The 15,196-nt window shown below is 44.4% G+C and overlaps 1 pseudogene across 1 annotated transcript in view; it reads right to left on the bottom strand.

Annotated features, from left to right (window-relative positions):
- Positions 1-131: 131 nt before the first annotated feature.
- The window catches only part of LOC306980604 (acetylcholine receptor subunit beta-like), a 42,923-nt pseudogene continuing 27,858 nt past the window's right edge, over positions 132-15,196 (bottom strand). The window contains exons 10-12 of the transcript XR_013794307.1: positions 13,699-13,838; positions 13,349-13,492; positions 132-310 (exon numbers count right to left, since the gene is read on the bottom strand). The product of XR_013794307.1 is annotated as an acetylcholine receptor subunit beta-like (transcript). The remainder of the gene's footprint in view (positions 311-13,348; positions 13,493-13,698; positions 13,839-15,196) is intronic.

Here is a 15,196-nt window from a genome sequence, read left to right as displayed (position 1 = left end):
GGAATGAGACGCAAACAAGAACCAAAACGTTATCTTCCAGATCTCTTCCTGCCATTGTCCAAGCACTAACCATCTGTTCATGGATGGGAATCCTGGCTTTGTGGATATATTTGCATATCACTCTATAAGCTTTAACAGACCCAGCAGTCGGGCTGTGCAGTTAAAGGTGCTCTCACCAGGCTGACGAGTTGGGACAAGGTCATGCCCACCCTGACCATGACCCTCTCCTGCCACTGCCGCGCTGGACGCACCTTCATGTTGTAGTTCTCAAACAGCTTCTTGTGCAGTCTGCGCTCAGTCTCCGAAGCTCCTGGAACACAAGGGATTTGAGTGAAGAGAACTGCCCACTTGATTCTTCCGAAACAAAACTTAAAAGTCTTCAGTCCAAGCTACTTTTTCACACCTTACCCTTGACATCCTCAACAGTGCTGCTATATAGAAGTGTACTGTATTGCAATTTCTACATTTTCTCATAATCGATCAGAATTGAACACAACCAGGCTGAAATTCAATGGTTGCTAGACACTAGACACACACTAGACTTCTCACGGCACAACAAAGTTCACAAAGGGATCCCCAAATTGAGCCCATGTGGTGATGTTTTTTTTTCTTCTTTTACAAAGCTGAAGGTAACTCTTAAATCGCCAAAGAAGAACATTATCTATGCACTATATTGCTGATATCTCCTCTCGCTAATCCGCCGGCAGCTGCGTTCACGGCCTTGACACACAGAAGGAACAACAGAACCGCGATGAAGGATTTGTGGGCCGTGATTAGAACACTGTGGACATATACTGCATTTTGACGGGGTTTGTGCCAAGACAAAAACAGGAGAACAGAAGCAGCTAAAGACGAACAAAGGTAAGTGCTAATGGGGTGCGTACCTATGTTCTCTGGGTGTGATTTTTTTACTCGTAGGCGAGTTGGTACATCAACAGATCACAAGTCATGAGTAAAACGTCATAAATATATCAGCTTAACCCTGACGCTGCCCTAGCCACTAACCTTAAAGGGGAGGGGTATTTTGCGAAATCGACGTTTTCAAGCTTTACGTCATGTTATTATGTCATTCCCTCATTAAAAACATGCCTGAAGTGTTGCCTTGGCACATTCACGTATTTTTGAGTAACTGTAAAAACTCTGATGGCGGCCATTTTAGGGATAGGTTTGCCTGAGTCCTCCTAGGAACGCCCCCACCTCCTGGAGACGCCTCCGAGCTTTCGTCACCAGCCGAGTAACCAACCACTGCTCCTCAGCAGAACCCCCTCCCCACTGATGCCACAGACAGCGTGTGGAGGGGGCGTGTCGGAAAGGCTCAGAGGTTCTTAAAGAGACAGAGGCCTATTTCAAGACATTCACTACAGCCATTTTGAGAGAGACATTTTATACATGGCAGTTATTCTAATTTACTGCATTTACAGACCAACAGAAGGTTTGGTCATCATTGTAGTGTGATATAGACTGGTGCTATGTGATTGAAAAAAGCATAATACCCCCTCTTTAACTCACTGACTGCCATTCATTTTCAAATCAGAGAGCTCCCCACTGCCAGAGGTTTTTCAGGATTTTGACTGTTTTTTCAAGACCCACAGAAAATGTAGGTCTAGGTCTATGTCAACACAAAACCCTCCAAAAGAAAGATTAGACTCTCTTCTTTCATCTAAAAAAAAGTTTGTTTGTACCTCTTTCCATTCTTTAGTAATCGTCCGTAGAAAATAGGTGGAATCACCCAAAATTCTGTTTTCTGACCAAAAAGCTGAGAAAATGAAAGAGCAATGCTGCCATGACTCAATAAAAGAACTTGTAGTTCTTTTATTGAGTCACTAGGTGGCAGCATTAGGCAGCACAACTAAGATTTGAACACCAGACATGTTCAAGGCTTTGCTGCAGCTGTTCCCATTGAAAAACCTAATTGACATCTATACACGTCATTGGCAGTCAATGAGTAATGGATAGTGGGCTGGTGCCTAATCTTAATCAATAGCAGTGGGGGAACATAGGTACCGGGGAACATAGGGCTGACCTCGTGCTAATGTTAAGCTAACGCCAGATAAAGTTGCTATCTGATGTTATGAAATATTAAATCTAATATAACCTGCCTGTTTTAGTGAAGGCGGTCCTCTGTGCTCTGACAAATCAAAGCCCAACAGTCTGTTCGTGTCACATTAGAATGAGTTCAGAGCTCTTTGGCCCATGGGTTGAGCTCAGTCCCAAAACTTGTAACTGGCTGACACAGGTCTGGCCAGTGGAAACACTCGACGACACGGGAAGACCTGGCACTGGGCTGGACGGGACCCGGGAAGTGCCTGTGAAAAAGGGGTAATTGGCTTGTTGCACAGTGTGGCTACGCTAGTTCCCCTGAGCTGAAGTTGTAGGCGCTAGTACTTCCTGTCCGTATTAAATTCCATTAAAATGAGCTTAGACCCGTTTGAATCTTCGTGTTTCCTAAAGACTCTGTGGTGGACAGTGAGTTCCTGGTAGATGATCACTTCCTGCAGGTTAACGAGTTGCTGTACAGTGTTAATATTTACATAGAGGAGACGTCTATATTCATAAGGATCAGTGAATTTGTCTTGAAGCTAAAGGCTAACATTCATTTCATGCATTATACAATTGGAAATAGTGCTTTTATTAACTTTTTTTTTATAGCATGTTAGCCTTTAGCTTCAAGACAAACTATCAATCCTTTATGATCACAGGCTTCTCCGATCTGAACTCCTACATCAAGATTTGAACACACAGTAAATGATCATCTATCAGGAACTCTCTGCCCACAACGCAATCTTTAGAAAATAGGATTATTATTCCAGGAAAAGAATACAGACAGGAAGTACTGGCGCTCACAAGTCCAGGTCAGAGGAACTAGCATAGCCACACCGTGCAACAAGCCAATAGGCAGTCGTCTAAGCTGAAAGACATAGTCCTTCCAGAATGTGAAGGAGCAGTGACTCAACTCCGAGCTACACCAAGATGACTGAGCTCCGTATCACAAAACAAAAACATTCAGGATCTTTCAGCCATAACCCAGAGCTAACAGTCCAGGTGTGAAGGTATGCTCTGAATTTAATATTGTAAATATGACATTTCACGTGCATCACCAACTGCTACTAGCTAGCTTCGGGTGGCTTGGCCCTTTAGGTCGACCTATACGCAGAGCCCGTGTCAAAGCGACAGGAAACACCTCGTCAGTCCTATCACCAACTACTTCAATAAATAAATAAAACAAACACAACTCAAACAAACCCATCAACAAAGTGAAGACTGACAAATACATTTGTAATTGACGTGTCATCCACAGCTGCCTCATGCCCTTGACACAGATCTGCAGCATGTTTTGGTTTGGATCAAAGGATAAGGCCTCAACTCCCACAGGGCAAAGGCTAAAAATATACACATGAAAGCTACCACTCATTCTTCACGGTGGACAATGACTTCTGATGTTTGCCATAAAGATACACATTTTATATAAGTCAGCACTGCAGGCCAGACTATATTTGTATATGTTGATTCAGTCTAGTTAGCTTGTAATTAATCTGTCGCACTTACAAGGAGTGACCAGGCACTGCCGAACCAACTAACCGACCCAGAGAAATCGACCCAAACTACCTGAAAACTAAACAAAGCTACTGTAAACTCCACGGTCAGCTTTATCCACATCTACTAGACGTGGCGAGCTGAACCGGTCTGACCTTGATTTATTCCTTTATTTATTTATTTTGCCTCCTCTGAACACCTTATGTTGGATTGTTTTTTTTCTCCACTTATCTAAAAAACGGAACTTTGTGATTTCCAAATAAAGGATCGTTTATTCTGTACTTACACCGAACAGAGCCAAATCACAACCAAAACTTTTAGTGCTTCACATTTAACATTCAAAGGTCATGAGGGTTTTTCCTTGTTGTTTTCCCTAATTTATATGCCTCATTTCTTTGTGTTAAAATGTATTTCTGTGAAATCGAGCACACACAACACAGCTTTTTCTTATGCAGCAGTTTGTATCTGTCTGTAAAGAAGCAACCTTCAGTTGTTTCCCTGTTTATTCCCATGTATTCCTGTTAATGCCCGTGAAAGAAATTTCCAACATAATTTTACACCCCTAATAAGGACCCTAAACACACCTCCAAGACGAGCACTGCCATGCCCAAGAAGCTGAGGAGAAAAGTAACAGACAGGTCAAGCATGTCCCTGGATCTAAACCTTATGGAGCGTCTATGGGGCACAGAGGTTAGAGAAGCACGAGGTCTCTGACATCCACCAGGCCCGTGACGTCATCACAGAGGAGTGGAAGAGGCCGTCCAGTGGCGACCAGTGAAGCTCTGGTGAACTCGATGGCCGAGGGGTTTAAGACCGAGCTGCCAATACTGATGGCAAGACATAATATTGACACTTTGAGCCCAGGTTGGACATCTTCACATTAATAGCTACATATTGAGCTGGTGGGATATTGGTGGGACTCTAAAATCACACTGTTATACAGGCTGTACACGGACTATTATATATTGTAGCAAAACAGATACAGTATAATGACATCTTTGCAGAAATGTTAGGGTTGTACTCAGGGGCGTTGGACTGGGGGGGGGTAAAGGGGCCCAGAGCAGGGTGGGGGCCCTCAACAGTGCTGCTACAAAGAAGTGTTCTGTATTGCATTTTTGACATTTCCTCATAATTTATAACAATTGAACACAACCAGACTGAAATACAAAGGTTGTTAGACAGACCTTTGCACAAACAATAATGATGGATGGATCTCAGGGCCCTGACAGCCTCGTCACTCTTTCCTCTCCTCGTTTTAACTTCTAAAGTTTCTCCTTCCTTATATTTATTGTAACTGAAAACCATCAGGCCAATACAGTGACAAAAGCCACATGTCACATTTGCAGACTTGCATTATTATTGTTTGGAGACTCAACATGGTTCTAGTGAACATGTGGATGGCTCGTGCCGTTTAGCCTATTCCAGCTTTTTAGAACAAGAATGAAAGATAAGGTTAAGATCAGCTTCAAACATGGTGAGAGACTACATCAGGCTGAAGCATTTGGCGTTTTTGTTCACTAAATGGCCACGCCTATGGGCCACAGAGGGATATAGTATCATTATGTTATAATAAAATACCCTATGTTCCCGGTGCAGCCCTCCTGTTGCAAAAAATCATTATAGTAACTAAAACTAGCGATTTCTATTGGCCCAATGTAAGTAGAACATTTCACCACCAATTTAACCCCTTACCTCCCACCTGAACCGAGAACATTTTCTCCAGTTTGGCTTTACCCCAGTCCAAAAGCTTCTGAAAAAAAAGCTGTGAAAATAGCAACAAAACTGAGACGAAAACAATGATGGAAAAGTGACAAAGAAGTGAGAAAACATTGACAAAAAAGTGACGAAAAATTGATGGAAAAGTGGCAAAAATGTCACAAAAATGTCACAAGAAATTGACAAAAAATGTGACAAAAATGTGATAAAAATTTGACAAAAAAGTGACAAAAATTGGACAAAAAAAATGACAGAAATGTGACCAAAAAATGACAAAAATGCAATAAAAAAGGACAAAAATGTGATTTAAAAAAATTACAAAAATGTGATAAACATTTGACCAAAAAATATAAAAGTGTGACAAATGAAGACAAAAAAAAAAGACAAAAAAGTTGCAAAAATGAGTTGAACACCCAACAAAAAAAATGATGGAAGGAGTTAAGAGGTTAAATGTTTTCTACATCACCACAGTATTACGTGTCTTATTTTAATGTGCACATATACAATGTAGCCACTGTATTTACGTAAGGCCTTTTAGGTGGGCGTTCAGAAAATGCGCACACAACCCTTGAAGGACGGAGGGGACGCGCCGGAGAAAACACAGCGAGGAGCAGGTGTGGCTAACATTAGCGCACAACAGCTAGCAAAGGTGACGAAGCTAATGCCATTGATATGTGACCGGGGGAATAGGTTCAAAGCATGTGTGGAATACCAACGGAAGCAGCCACAGAAATAGACCCGCTTTACCAACAATGCGGACGTTAATTGGATTTATTAGTTCCTTGGCACGTTCTTACCATTTGTCTGTACGGCAAAGTGGCTACAGGATGTGGAAACAAGCTACAGAGGAGACCAGGTCAAAGACTCAGACGTAGGACATAGGGCTGTGTACTGTTAAATGACACCACACAAAAAGTTATTGAAAGCAGGTATGGGAAAAAAAATCTTCTATCTTTGGATCCAAGTTTTGATGCTGTTGGTCCAGGGGCCAGTGTTGGGGAGAACACTTTCAAATTATGTTTAGTTACTGAATACTGAATACCTGCCTTGAAATGTACTTTGTAATTCTAATTACTTTTAATACTTTTAGAACACTTTCACATCGATTGTCAGTATATTTGTGTATAAATATGGTGTATAATTACAAAAAAGGCTACGACTGTTGGAACACCTGTATTAGCCCCACTTACCATTCATTAGGAATCCTTTAAAGGGACTAGACGGAGTTTAAAACTGTTTAAATGATGTATTTTCTATGCAATGTCCTAATATGTAGAATGAGCTCAGACCTGTTCACCACAACTGCCTCTAAATATGAATAATGTTGTGCAATATGGAGCTAGAAATTAATGATTGATACTGGTATGTATTCCCTTGATATTTGGAAAGTAACTGAATACAGTTACTCAAAATGAGTATTCTAAACATATGTAGTTACTCCCCAACACTGCATTAAAGCAAGACCTGGTTGTTTCAGCTCAAATACATGATTTTTTCCCCATTTTGAAATATTTTTGCCCAATTTTCCCACTTGTGTTACTAATATTTCCCACCAATTTTCCCCATTTTTTTCCTCACATTTTTTTTCTTTTTTTTCAACACAAATCTTCCTTATTTTTTGCCACAATTTCTCCCAATTTCCCCCAAATGGATTCCCCAATTTTCCCACACATTTCTTGACCTAGTTGTTAGTGAGTGTTGTATTTTTGGCTGTACTTTTGAAGTAATTCCAGCCACGCCACTTGGGAGGCCGACTCTGGATGGTAGATGGTCTGGGTCTCTTTTCTGTGCTGTAGCCTATTGTACATTGTTTGTAACTATGTTTGTCTTGGGCTCAGCGCTGCTTTACTGATTGAGACAAATTTCCTGCAAGGAAAAATGAAGTTTAATCTAATCTTATGATTGTTCCGGGTGACAGATACTTTAGTATAGGTATCAGAAAAAATATCGTCCAGGTATCGGTATCGAAAACCAAGAATTAATAATAAAATACTGGCATCAAAAAAAAAGAACAGTACCCAGCCCTTGAAGTAAGATCAAGCTAGTTGGACGAGCTAATGCTAATGCTGTTTTTAATCAGAGAAATGCTACTTTCAAATCACTTTACTCATACGCAAGTACAGACCCAGATAATGATAATAATAATGTAAAAGTCTGGGCCCTTGTTTATGTGGGAGTAGCTCCATGAACAACTTGGCGCACACAAATATCATATAAATAAAATTAAATGATAATAATATTTTTTTTTAAATAGTATTGACTCTTTGCACCCAAAGTGAGCGGCTCAGACTTGACACCTCGTAGCCATTAAAACACGCTGAAGGATAATGTGACCATGCTAACACGCGACACCACATGTCAGCTGGTACATAGCAACAGTCTGTTTACAAGAGCAGGTCAAGGGTCAAAGTCAAAGCTGGCTTTTATGGCTGTAGGGCACTTTCCACATCTAATAATAATGTCATTCACAGCAACCGGCGGTCAAAGGTCACAGGGTTTTGTTGAAATCTTGAGCACAATTTGTTGTTCACACTCATCACTTTACTGTCTAAACAAATCTATATACTATTGCAGATTCATATGAAAACATAGTGTATGGATAGAGTCGCCTGTCCAGCCAGAACACGACGTTTCCTATTCTTTACAAAGACGTGTAGTCTGGGATTGGGGAGGATTGACAAGCGTGTTCATCAGCCAGAAGAGTGGAGACAAATGTGAACTACTGACTTCGTTTTTGCCGCAAAAACGGAAGGAGTCATTAGCAACTCGGTTCAGATTTTAGCTGTAGATGAACTCAACACGAATGCCTAACAAGTGTCCTGTTACTTTTAGACTTTTGTCAAACAACATATTCTTCCTCAAATTCCCCCACAATGAAGCAACACACAATAATGCTTTCAAAACTTTGGGTTTTATGTGGACAGTGGCCTTTTCCGGAGGTTAGCTTCCAAGAGGTTATTGCAGTCGTCAAAACCTTGAATGCGATTGGATGTCGATAAACCTTGCAGTCCCACTTTCAATAGGCGGCAGCAAGTAAACGTCCTCTTAGAGAAGACGAAGCAGATACATTGTTGTTAAAGCAGTACCTCATGCCCCTAGAGGCCATGAGCGCCACTGCAGGTGTCGTAGCATGTTACGTTTTTTTTACATTGTCCATGAGAGTAAATACTACATAGAAAACAAGACGGGGAGAGGGATATATCATCCAATTACACAATGGAGATCATTTTTTTCACTCAAGCTTAGCTGTAAATACTGTTTAAGTGGTGCTAGCCTGCAGTTAGCTTAGCCTGTTAGCCCCCCAATCATCCCATTAACACTTGTATTACCCCCAGAGGTACTATGGAAAGGATTTATTAAGGTAAACAAGTTACTTTTTACTAGTGGTACAGTCGGTTCCTTTCATGACAACGTGGTCAATGATTGGATCGATAAAACCTTTAGAGATTTGATTGGCCGTTTGTAAAGTTCCAGACAGTCCTGCTTGTGTCTGGTGTTTTGTTGTTTGTATGCTGAAGGTTTTCGACAAAAGTTCCCATTTGACCTTAGAGCGTGGCATTTGTGAAAACTCTCTGTCATCCAGGAATAATCCAACGCAGTGAAGCCACAAAGTACTTTCCATATTTCCGTATTTCATGTAAAGACGTACAGGACACGGCATTGTTTATGAGTCTTATTCTTGGACGTTAGCTGACGTCACGTTTGGTTTCAGGCTCACGTCACCGTCATAGCTCTGTATTTTTACTGAGGACATTCCTAATTGGCAGCTCATGCGTGCCTCTGTATTGTTTTCTAAATGCAGGAACTACTGCGATGATGCAATATTAGATCTGATGAGTCAGTGCATGGGAGCGAGTGAGGGACTGTCTTTGAAACTATATTTGTTTGTGTGATCGAGGCTCGAGATGGACGGAGCAGCTGAAACGTTGACTAAACTCAGAGTTATGTGCAACGAGTTCAAGTCCAAGATATGTTTTCAGTGGTAAAATACACGACGATGATTTTAAATGTTGTGAAAATTGTATCTTGAAACAATCTCACCCCCGCGTTGAAGACCCCTGCTGTAGACTACAGTTCCTCCTTCCATCACCCCATGGTCCTCTCTTCCATCACCCCATAGTCCTCTCCCACATCACCCCATAGTCCTCTCCCACATCACCCCATAGTCCTCTCCCACATCACCCCATAGTCCTCTCCCACATCACCCCATAGTCCTCTCTTCCATCACCCCATAGTCCTCTCTTCCATCACCCCATAGTCCTCTCTTCCATCACCCCATAGTCCTCTCCCACATCACCCCATAGTCCTCTCCCACATCACCCCATAGTCCTCTCTTCCATCACCCCATAGTCTTCTCTTCCATCACCCCATAGTCCTCTCTTCCATCACCCCATAGTCCTCTCTTCCATCACCCCATAGTCCTCTCCCACATCATCCCATAGTCCTCTCCCACATCACCCCATAGTCCTCTCTTCCATCATCCCATAGTCCTCTCTTCCATCACCCCATAGTCCTCTCCCATATCACCCCATAGTCCTCTCCCACATCACCCCATAGTCCTCTCCCATATCACCCCATAGTCCTCTCTTCCATCACCCCATAGTCCTCTCCCACATCACCCCATAGTCCTCTCCCATATCACCCCATAGTCCTCTCTTCCATCACCCCATAGTCCTCTCTTCCATCACCCCATAGTCTTCTCTTCCATCACCCCATAGTCCTCTCTTCCATCACCCCATAGTCCTCTCCCACATCACCCCATAGTCTTCTCTTCCATCACCCCATAGTCCTCTCCCACATCACCCCATAGTCCTCTCCCACATCACCCCATAGTCTTCTCTTCCATCACCCCATAGTCCTCTCTTCCATCACCCCATAGTCCTCTCCCACATCACCCCATAGTCCTCTCCCACATCACCCCATAGTCCTCTCCCACATCACCCCATAGTCCTCTCCCACATCACCCCATAGTCCTCTCTTCCATCACCCCATAGTCCTCTCTTCCATCACCCCATAGTCCTCTCTTCCATCACCCCATAGTCCTCTCCCACATCACCCCATAGTCCTCTCCCACATCACCCCATAGTCCTCTCTTCCATCACCCCATAGTCTTCTCTTCCATCACCCCATAGTCCTCTCTTCCATCACCCCATAGTCCTCTCTTCCATCACCCCATAGTCCTCTCCCACATCATCCCATAGTCCTCTCCCACATCACCCCATAGTCCTCTCTTCCATCATCCCATAGTCCTCTCTTCCATCACCCCATAGTCCTCTCCCATATCACCCCATAGTCCTCTCCCACATCACCCCATAGTCCTCTCCCATATCACCCCATAGTCCTCTCTTCCATCACCCCATAGTCCTCTCTTCCATCACCCCATAGTCTTCTCTTCCATCACCCCATAGTCCTCTCTTCCATCACCCCATAGTCCTCTCCCACATCACCCCATAGTCTTCTCTTCCATCACCCCATAGTCCTCTCCCACATCACCCCATAGTCCTCTCCCACATCACCCCATAGTCTTCTCTTCCATCACCCCATAGTCCTCTCTTCCATCACCCCATAGTCCTCTCCCACATCACCCCATAGTCCTCTCTTCCATCACCCCATAGTCCTCTCTTCCATCACCCCATACTCTTCTCTTCCATCACCCCATAGTCTTCTCTTCCATCACCCCATAGTCTTCTCTTCCATCACCCCATAGTCCTCTCCCACATCACCCCATAGTCCTCTCTTCCATCACCCCATAGTCCTCTCTTCCATCACCCCATAGTCTTCTCTTCCATCACCCCATAGTCCTCTCCCACATCACCCCATAGTCCTCTCTTCCATCACCCCATAGTCCTCTCTTCCATCATCCCATAGTCCTCTCTTCCATCACCCCATAGTCCTCTCTTCCATCATCCCATAGTCCTCTCTTCCATCATCCCATAGTCCTCTCTTCCATCACCCCATAGTCCTCTCTTCCATCACCCCATACTCTTCTCTTCCATCACCCCATAGTCTTCTCTTCCATCACCCCATAGTCTTCTCTTCCATCACCCCATAGTCCTCTCCCACATCACCCCATAGTCCTCTCTTCCATCACCCCATAGTCCTCTCTTCCATCACCCCATAGTCTTCTCTTCCATCACCCCATAGTCCTCTCCCACATCACCCCATAGTCCTCTCTTCCATCACCCCATAGTCCTCTCTTCCATCATCCCATAGTCCTCTCTTCCATCATCCCATAGTCCTCTCTTCCATCATCCCATACTCCTCTCTTCTATCACCCCATAGTCCTCTCCCACATCACCCCATAGTCCTCTCTTCCATCACCCCATAGTCCTCTCCCACATCACCCCATAGTCCTCTCCCACATCACCCCATAGTCCTCTCTTCCATCACCCCATAGTCTTCTCTTCCATCACCCCATAGTCCTCTCCCACATCACCCCATAGTCCTCTCCCACATCACCCCATAGTCTTCTCTTCCATCACCCCATAGTCCTCTCCCACATCACCCCATAGTCCTCTCTTCCATCACCCCATAGTCCTCTCCCACATCACCCCATAGTCTTCTCTTCCATCACCCCATAGTCCTCTCGCACATCACCCCATAGTACTCTCGCACATCACCCCATAGTCCTCTCTTCCATCACCCCATAGTCCTCTCGCACATCACCCCATAGTCCTCTCCCGCTTCACCCCATAGTCCTCTCCTCCATCACCCCATAGTCCTCTCCCACATCACCCCATAGTCCTCTCTTCCATCACCCCATAGTCCTCTCCCACATCACCCCATAGTCCTCTCTTCCATCACCCCATAGTCCTCTCCCACATCACCCCATAGTCCTCTCCCACATCACCCCATAGTCCTCTCTTCCATCACCCCATAGTCCTCTCCCACATCACCCCATAGTCCTCTCTTCCATCACCCCATAGTCCTCTCCCACATCACCCCAGTCCTCTCTTCCATCACCCCATAGTCCTCTCCCTTATCACCCCATAGTCCTCTCCCACATCACCCCAGTCCTCTCTTCCATCACCCCATAGTCCTCTCCCTTATCACCCCATAGTCCTCTCTTCCATCACCCCATAGTCCTCTCTACCATCACCCCATGGTCCTCTCTTCCATCACCCCATAGTCCTCTCCCACATCACCCCATAGTCCTCTCTTCCATCACCCCATGGTCCTCTCTTCCATCACCCCATAGTCCTCTCCCACATCACCCCATAGTCCTCTCTTCCATCACCCCATAGTCCTCTCCCACATCACCCCATAGTCCTCTCTTCCATCACCCCATAATCCTCTCCCACATCACCCCATAGTCTTCTCTTCCATCACCCCATGGTCCTCTCTTCCATCACCCCATAGTCCTCTCTTCCATCACCCCATAGTCCTCTCGCACATCACCCCATAGTCCTCTCTTCCATCACCCCATAGTCCTCTCGCACATCACCCCATAGTCCTCTCTTCCATCACCCCATAGTCCTCTCCCACATCACCCCATAGTCCTCTCCCACATCACCCCATAGTCCTCTCCCACATCACCCCATAGTCCTCTCCCACATCACCCCATAGTCCTCTCCCACATCACCCCATAGTCCTCTCTTCCATCACCCCATAGTCCTCTCCCACATCCCCCCATAGTCTTCTCTTCCATCACCCCATAGTCTTCTCTTCCATCACCCCATAGTCTTCTCTTCCATCACCCCATAGTCCTCTCTTCCATCACCCCATAGTCTTCTCTTCCATCACCCCATAGTCCTCTCCCACATCACCCCATAGTCCTCTCTTCCATCACCCCATAGTCCTCTCCCACATCACCCCATAGTCCTCTCTTCCATCACCCCATAGTCTTCTCTTCCATCACCCCATAGTCCTCTCCCACATCACCCCATAGTCCTCTCCCACATCACCCCATAGTCCTCTCCCACATCACCCCATAGTCCTCTCTTCCATCACCCCATTTCCCTCTCCCACATCACCCCATTTAGTTCTTTTGATGTAAAGCACTTTGGTGAGCACTTGGAACCTCTCCCCTCCTCAAGTTTACCAACCAATGTCATTTCTGCATATTCTAAAACTGCATTTGTGTCTCCAAGTGACTTACCAGCCATGGTGAGCCATATCCAGCCGCATATGACCGTACATAAATTCATCCTGACAAAGTTCTTCACCTTCTCGTTCACAAACACAACTTCCAGGACATCCTCTCCCGCGTCAGGGGCCGACGAGAAGCCAAAACCCAAAAAAGCTCCAGACGCAAAATATGAAGAAACAATATCCAAATCTGTCCCAGTTCACTGCTGCGCTGTACTTTCAAGGTGTCTTCTCCTCGGTCAGACTTGATTTGGACTAGCCGGGGGGGTATGTCTCTGTGTGGGGCAGCCAGGCACCTGTTGGAGCGTGAGGTCGGTGCGTGTGGAGGAGGGGGGGGGGCGGGGGGGGTTTGACTGTGACAATGGACAGAGATATTTTTGCAGGAGCGTTGGGGGATGTGGTGGTAGTGGTTCTTTGTTTTCTGCCGGGCGAACGTGGTGTTTTCACAGTTTTTAGAGCTCCAGGTGCTGAAGTGCTCCATCATTCTCAAACTGGGCCCCCTGTAGGAAGTACATACGTCAAAGTCAGTGTTAATAAAATATTAAGTCTTGATTTTAGTCAAAGTGAGATTTTTGCTGACTAAAACTGGATTAAACTAAATTAAAAGTGTTTCATGAGATATTTTAGTCGACTAAAATAAGACTAAATAAAAAAAGGAGAAACTAAAATTATCCAAACTTCTGTTGACAGTCTGAAAGAGCCTCAGATCATGTAAATTCTCTGCCAAAGGAGCAGCTCTGAGCTTTGTCCATGTGGGAGCAGCTCCATGAAGCAGAGGAACAAGATTAAATACGATTATAATGAACATTATAAATGCAACTGCTAAATTTATCTTAAATTTAGTTAAATTTACTTGCAATTTTAGTTGACTAAAACTAGATTAAAATTGAAGATATTTTTTTACTAAATCTCGACTAAAATTAAACTACATTTTCTAAGACTAAAACTAAATTAAAATATGTTGTCCTATGTGTCCTCTGCATTTGCCTCATCCTTCGACGGCGCTTAGGACGACCCGTAAGGTGCAGTGGGGGCAGCAGTACCGCACCCGGGGACCCATCTCCATATGTGGAGCCAGGCTGATGGTCAGAATCACCTGGCTGGAGGATTCAGAGTACCTGGAGGAAACCTACACACACACGGGGAGAACTTGCAAACTCCACACAGAAAGGCCCCGTCCAGGTGGGAATCGAACCCGGGACCTTCTAGTTGGGAAGCACGAACGCTAACAGGAATTTTAACTGGTCGAAAATATGTGAATCATGTCCACAAAATAGCTACAGTGTGGACTGTTTCTGGATTTTTGACATAGGACCTCATTTCCTAGTTATCCAGAGTGTTGCTGATTTCTGGAGATATTTTTTTTTCTTAAATTCATGCAGTTCTTATGTTTGAAGAGCTTAGTGGTGCTAAGCTAGTACTAGGCTAGTGCATGTCTATGGTATCAGCTAGCCTGCATTAAAACAGTCTGACCCGCTCCACAGAGCACCTGAGGCAAATCACTTATAACACCAGACTAACCATATAAATGTCTGTGTTAATAGAATCATTATAACTGTTTTGCATTTATATTTGAGCAGCATCAGCTTTGTGGTTGTAAGCTACGCAGCGGCGGAGTGATCTGCTAGAAAATAGTCCCTCAAAATGTGGTAATTCATGTGATACAAGGTCAGTTATATTCCAAACACAGACACAGACATTTATATGGTTAGTCTGGTGTTATAAGTGATTTACCTCAGGTGCTAGCTGATACCATAGACGCACTAGCCTAGCGCCATGCTCTTCAAATATAAGAACTGCATGAATTACAAAAAAATATCTCCCTATGTCAAAAATCTTGAAATATCACTTTAAGCCT

The sequence above is a fragment of the Gobius niger genome (genome assembly GCF_951799975.1).
Source record: "Gobius niger genome assembly, chromosome: 21".
NCBI classification, from domain to species: domain Eukaryota; kingdom Metazoa; phylum Chordata; class Actinopteri; order Gobiiformes; family Gobiidae; genus Gobius; species Gobius niger.
The sequence above is the reverse complement of the archived record's forward strand: the minus strand, read 5'-3'. Positions and strand labels throughout refer to the sequence as shown.